We start from the raw sequence: 6,000 nt of genomic DNA, 5'->3' as shown, positions 1-6,000 counted from the left end.
AGGAGCCCAGCTGAGGCAACGTAGATGGCCTAGCTTTGTCAAAGGCTCCGCACCCTTGCAGTGAAATAAGCTATGTGGGAAAGGTGGCTTTAGGCACTTTAAATAAGAAAAGAGAACAGTGCTGGAGCTTTGAAAACTGATTAAGCAAGTAGAACGCAGAGCTGAGTCATTCTGTATTTGTCTTTCTGTGTGCATGTGTGCATATATAGATACATATTTTTGTAAGCGTGTGCGAGTATTTGAGTGAGGATATGGAAAAAAGAGGCATGCAGTTCCAAAAGCCACTGCAATAACGACTTGTGAGCTGAAGCTGTCACATCATATGAAACAGACCCAGAGAACACGTGGAGATGCAGTCATAGATATTTTAAAACTTCTCTTCAGTGTTTTGCTCACATTTGGTAGCATTTAAATCTGATATCCTTTATGGCTTTTTTTTTTTCCTGAAACCACCATTATTCTTTTGAAGCAATGTTTGATGAAAATGCAAAAATTCTTGGCTAGCAAAAGATTTTATTTTTTTATCTCCCAAAGTCATATCATTCAGATTCATGCAGTGAAATAAAAGAAGGATTAGGAAGATTAAAACGCACACCACCGGGCTTGTTGAAAAAAGGCTCAAATATAATATAGCCTTCTGCACAGCTTTGCCTTGAGGATCACAGCTGAAAACTATTCTTGCCTTTACTTTTGGGTAGTTCGGAGAGGTGCCGGGTCCAGATCCCCCATATCGAGTTTTTCATAAAAGCTGCAGTAAAAAGGACATTGCAAATAGAATGCTGCTGAGTGAATGATCAAATTTTATTTTATTTATTTATTTTTGTTATTACAGCCAGATGTTGCCTCAGGAAGTTGAAACAAGGAATCAGGAACTGACAGCTTAATAATTAAATTGGGAAAGTTGGCAGGCCTCCTGCTACTTCCTCTAATACGTAGCATCTCTGAATGAAAGCGCGCAGTATCCCAGTGGCTCTCCTTCCGAACTGGCTCATCTATTACTGGGTAATGATTTTCCGTCGAGGCAACAGCAAAGCACAGGGCCTATTACACCAGCTACATAAAGTTAAAAAGACATTATGAATAAAACGTTCGCCATGGCTTTTACTAACATTTCTACACAAGACTGCCTAATGCTGACGTGTGTTTATTACACTTAATAATGTTTACATAATTCTTCCTTGAGCTCATTACAGCTGTCAAAATTCTGAATAGAGTGTATTTTTGCCCGTGTTTATCTCTGAAAGACTTTGCAGTCACTGAGCCGAAATAAATGGCAGCCAACAGGAGACTGAAGGCCCCACCGGCCGCCGAGCTGCCGGGATGGAAAGCTTGCAGCCAATTGTCCGTCCTGACCTGAGCATCATCACACCTTTTCTCCCCCTTTCGGCATTTCTTCCCTAGCAGGAAACCTAACATTTCGCGCTGCATGCTCCCGGAGCCGCCCCTTGGGCCCAAACGCCTGCAGAAGGCACGTGAGAGTCACTCCAGCCCCGGCGCCAAGGCAAGGGGAGGCGCACGGGCCCCGAAGGTGCCCCGAGCGGGTGCTTGCAAGGCCAGCCTGGGAGCTGGCTGAGAGAAAAACTTTATCTAGAGGCAGCGGGCAGAGCAGTGAAAATGAAGAGTACTACAGTGGCAGCGGCTCCGCTTTGCACGGTGTGGGGACGCGGGAAGGGGCGAAGCCCGTCCCATGCCCCTGCCCCCGGGCGCTAGGCAGAGCGGGGTACACGAACGACCGCTCCCCTGACCCGCCGGGACCGTGTTCCTGCTCGATTTGGACGGCGGCTGACAGCGTCCGGGGGACGAGCCCAGAGGGCCGCCGTGCCCCCCTCCCCGCCCCACACCTGCCCACGCCGCAGAGCCCCGCCGGGCTTCGGAGGGGGCAAAATGGCGGAGGGGGCCCTTCTCCCCGCTCCCCCCACCCCGCCCGAGCGGGAAGGGCCACGCGCCTCCCCGCCGCTCCCCATCCGCGCGCGGCAAGGGGACGCGCGCGCCGCCGGCGGCCCCGCCAGGGGGCGGGGCGGGGCGGGGCGGGGGGTCCGGGGCTGCCGCCGCCGCTGCCGGCTGCACTGGCGGGGCGGCGGCGGGAGCGGGAGGCTGCGGAGGTAAAGCGGGGCGGCGGTGGCTCCGGGGAGGGCTCCCCTCCTGCCGCGCCGCGGCCGGTGGGGGGGAGGTGGGGAGGGAGAGCGGAGCGGGGCGCGCTGCCGGCTGTCCCCTCACAGCCCCGGCTGGCGCGGCGCCTGCCCCCGCGGCCCCTTCCGCGCGTGTCTGTGCCCGTGTGGGGGCCGCGCTGCCCCGGCCCAACTCCGGGCGGGCGCGGAGCGTCGCGGCTCCGCTGCCATCGCGGGGTGCCCGGGCGCCGCGGCGGGGCGCGTCCTTCCGCGGCTCCGCGGGACTCGGGCCGGCGGCGCGGTAATTATTCCCGTCTTTACCCCATTAGCGGCTGTGATTTCGCGTTAGTGCCTGGGCGCTTTATTCCGCCTCCTTTGCAGACAAAAGCGCACCCGAGACGTCGTCAGGGAGCGATCTGGCGATATAAAGTCGCGCAGAGGAAGCGCTAAACTGCGCTCGGGACCCTGACAGCCGAGAGCCGGGGCAAAATACCCCCTCTGCTGCTGCCCAGCTGTCGTTAGCCGTCCTGTTTACCGTTGTTTGCATAAGGGAGTAGTTTTTTTGGCGGAAAAAAATACTTGATGTTTACAGATTTGCTTAAAAAAAGCTAATGGGTCTTGGCAGCGCTTGCTGTAAAAAGTGATTCAGAGTATGGCAGCGGAATCCCAGCGATGGTGCGCTTTGCTGAATGAAATTCCTGTGCAGAGAGAGCCCCAATGTACATTAGATTTCTTTTAGCCGGCTACTTGCTTCATCTTGGTGCGTGTTGAATACTTAAAATAACTCGACTTACTTAAATAACTCGATGGATGGCCGGGAAGGCGTGCAGGGGCGGCTCTTCTGCTCCTTTTGGAAGTGAAATTCAGTTTCACAACTACCGCACCTTCTTGCCTTGCTGAAGGATATTGTTCGGACTTGGTGGCAGGGAGCTCTGTGGCTGGAGCAGGGATTACTTCTGGCTGCGTGAGGGTCTACAGGATCCCTTCTGCTGTCTGCGAGTAAATGGTACATGTTTAACAAATACAGTGTGAAGACTCAGCAGTGTGTGTGCATTGCAGGCTGTGATACAAGGAGGTAATATGAATGCTGTTACGCAATTTTGATGTTTTCTAGTGATACATTTTTGTTTGTATTTAGAGTGACAGCGTGGTCATTTGATTCTGTGGCAGAATTTTGCTGGTTTTTATAGAGTTGAAATTATGCCTTTAGCTGAGACGTGCTTAATAGCATTTTAGCAAGCTACGTGTAACATGAAATACGGAGGGCTAAATCATTGGTAATATATTTAATCCCTAAAGCAGTCTTACTTCACACTTCGAAGAGGGACAGGAAATAATAGTATGGGTTCTGAAAAGAAAATTTTTAATGGAGCAACACAAAATATTATTGTCCGAAGACTGTGCTGGATCCAAAGAATGTCCATGAGGACAGTACAGACCAGCCCAAAGAGAGGAAATTCACTGAGACTGCTCTTTGACTTTTACCTTTGAAAGGGTTCTCATGAGGAAGTTTAGCAAGCAAAGGTTAATTATATATGACACTACAGTTAACTGAAGGAATTGAATTCCTAGTGCAAGAGCCTGTGCATGTGGGAGAAGCAGAATTAAGGTAAAGTGGTGTCAATGTAAATTTAGACCAATTGTGTCATTGTGGTAGAAGTTGCTATGTGGACATCACTTGTTTGCAGTTCTGGTTATGTCATTTGGGAAAAATTGGAAGCAAAACTGAAAAAACATTGCTCTTAAAATAAGAGCATCGAGAGTTGGTGTGTGTTTTGTTTAGTTTTTAACCAAGAAATCTGGTTTTGATTTAAAATATTAATTAAATCTTTCCTTTAAGAACCAAGCCCTGGGTAAGAGCTTGATGTGTCAGCATCTGTCTGCGTCCGATTTAATGATCGGAGAAGGTTGATCCTCAGCTTTTTATGTGGGTAAGCTTCCAGCGAAATACATTTTGCTAGATGAAGGGTTGCAGGATTTGTCCTTGTATAGTAGTGTTATAGTGTTAGTAAATGAGAGTGGTTACCAGTATAGGATCTGCCTCAACCCGGGTTGTCATTATTCCGTGACTAAGCATGCTTGTGAAGAGTGCAAAAGCTGGCTCCAAAGCAGATGGTCGCACTTTTGGGATACCTTGTATCTTGTCTGATTTTCTTCTGCACCTTCTGGCAGAGCTAGGGGGTCTTGCAGTCCATTTGCACTTTCAGGCTAATTCACCCCCATAGCAGTATGATAAAGCATCTCTGTTACACTTGAAAATCAGGTTCTCTCCAGGTAGAAGGAGTGACACCACCGAGGGCTGTTTCACCATTATGCCTTTTTGGTTTTCAGCTGAAGTAGTTTTGCCTGTATCTGTAGTAAAGTGTTTTACTGATGCAAGGATACTAGCTTGTTTCAGGAGTAATGGATCTCTAGTGTGGGCAAGGTGTAGAAGGCTTAATATTCTCACATATCCATGTTTCTGTAGGATGAAATGAGTTATTCTAGCAAATTCCCAGTTACGAGGTGCCCACAGCTGTGTACAGTAGGAGTTTGAGCCAGATGTGTCTGAAAGGGATCATCCATTTTCACACTTCTGTCTGTATGGATATGGTGGGAGAGGTATGTAGTATAAACAAAGTCCCCATTGACTTCTGTGAATTTACACAGGTGTAAAATCAGAGTTGCAAGCAGGTTCAACCCGATCTGTGCTAATAGTTGTATTTCTTGTGTGAAACACAAGTATTTTCAAGAAAAAGATCTAATTTTCCGCTATTTTGCACCCCAGGGCGTGATTCTCCTTGTGTATTTTATCAGCAACGATTTAAAAAGGTGCCACTTCTCAGTGGGATGCGATACAAGGTCCAGCCAGTATCATTCAACTCTTGTGAGCAGTTACGGTGTGCTTTTGGTCATGGTGGAAGTTTCTTCTAACCCTTCTCAGCTAACAGTTACTTCTGTTTAATAACCTGTAGTATCTTGAAGCATTGATCTCTGTAAGTTATCTGCATGAAATCTGTTGTCTTTCAATATCATTTACTCTCTCCTTGTTTATATATTAGGAAGAGACAATAGTTATTGAAATTCCCTAATGTAGCTTAGCTGATCTTAATTATAATAATGGACTCTATTACAATGCATATTGTAAGTGCAAACTATTGTTAAGGCTTAGGCAAGACATTGGGAAAAAATTGTTGTCAAATTTTGCTTCTTCATAGATTGTGTTCTAATTAAATATTCAGTATTATAGGAGACAATCTTTGAGTCCCAAGATACTAATGAAATGTCAGTTAAATCATATTTCCCTCCTTCAAAGCAATGTGCACTATTCCATTTGCTACAATACTGGGAAGTCTTTAAGAGTTGAAGAGTCATTTAACTTTTTATTCTCTGTAATCTATAGTTTAGTTCATATTCAAAGTAGATAGATTGGAAAATGCTGAACGTGTAGGAAGTACAGACATAAAAAACCAGAATTAGGCCCACTGGGGAAAAAGCCAAACGGTTATGAAATACAGGGAAGTTAGAGAATTTGTGGAATAGACATTTACCTGTAAGGAATACCTTCCCCCCTTTTTTTTAGGAGCTACCCATGTTAGTGAAAGCAAAAAGAACTTCATTTTATTAAATATTTATATATTTTGTTGAAGTAATACTTTGGAGATTTTGGATTTATTTTCTACACCAGCCTAACTTTTCTCTACTGTTCATCTCTTTCTTATACCCTGACACAGTGACTTTATTATTGTCAGCTTTGATTACAGCCATATATATTTTTGTAGCGCTCTATAGTGAATCTGTATGGCAATAGACCCCACCATATCACACGTCTAATTTATGACTTTATTTTTCAGCAATTATGGCAAGTCTGATGATCAGAATTAAAATTATTTGGATCTAATTAAAATATGCC

The 6,000-nt window shown here is 46.3% G+C and overlaps 1 protein-coding gene across 1 annotated transcript in view; it reads left to right on the top strand.

Annotated features, from left to right (window-relative positions):
• The first annotated feature begins 2,030 nt into the window (after window positions 1-2,030).
• RARB (retinoic acid receptor beta) overlaps window positions 2,031-6,000 on the top strand; it is a 334,395-nt gene continuing 330,425 nt past the window's right edge. The window contains exon 1 of the mRNA XM_075143405.1: window positions 2,031-2,102. The gene's annotated coding sequence lies outside the window, so the exon portion shown is untranslated. The remainder of the gene's footprint in view (window positions 2,103-6,000) is intronic.

Source organism: Calonectris borealis, chromosome 2, assembly GCF_964195595.1.
Source record: "Calonectris borealis chromosome 2, bCalBor7.hap1.2, whole genome shotgun sequence".
In the NCBI taxonomy this organism is placed as follows: domain Eukaryota; kingdom Metazoa; phylum Chordata; class Aves; order Procellariiformes; family Procellariidae; genus Calonectris; species Calonectris borealis.
Note: the sequence above shows the minus strand (reverse complement) of the source record. Positions and strands in the feature narration are given on the sequence as shown.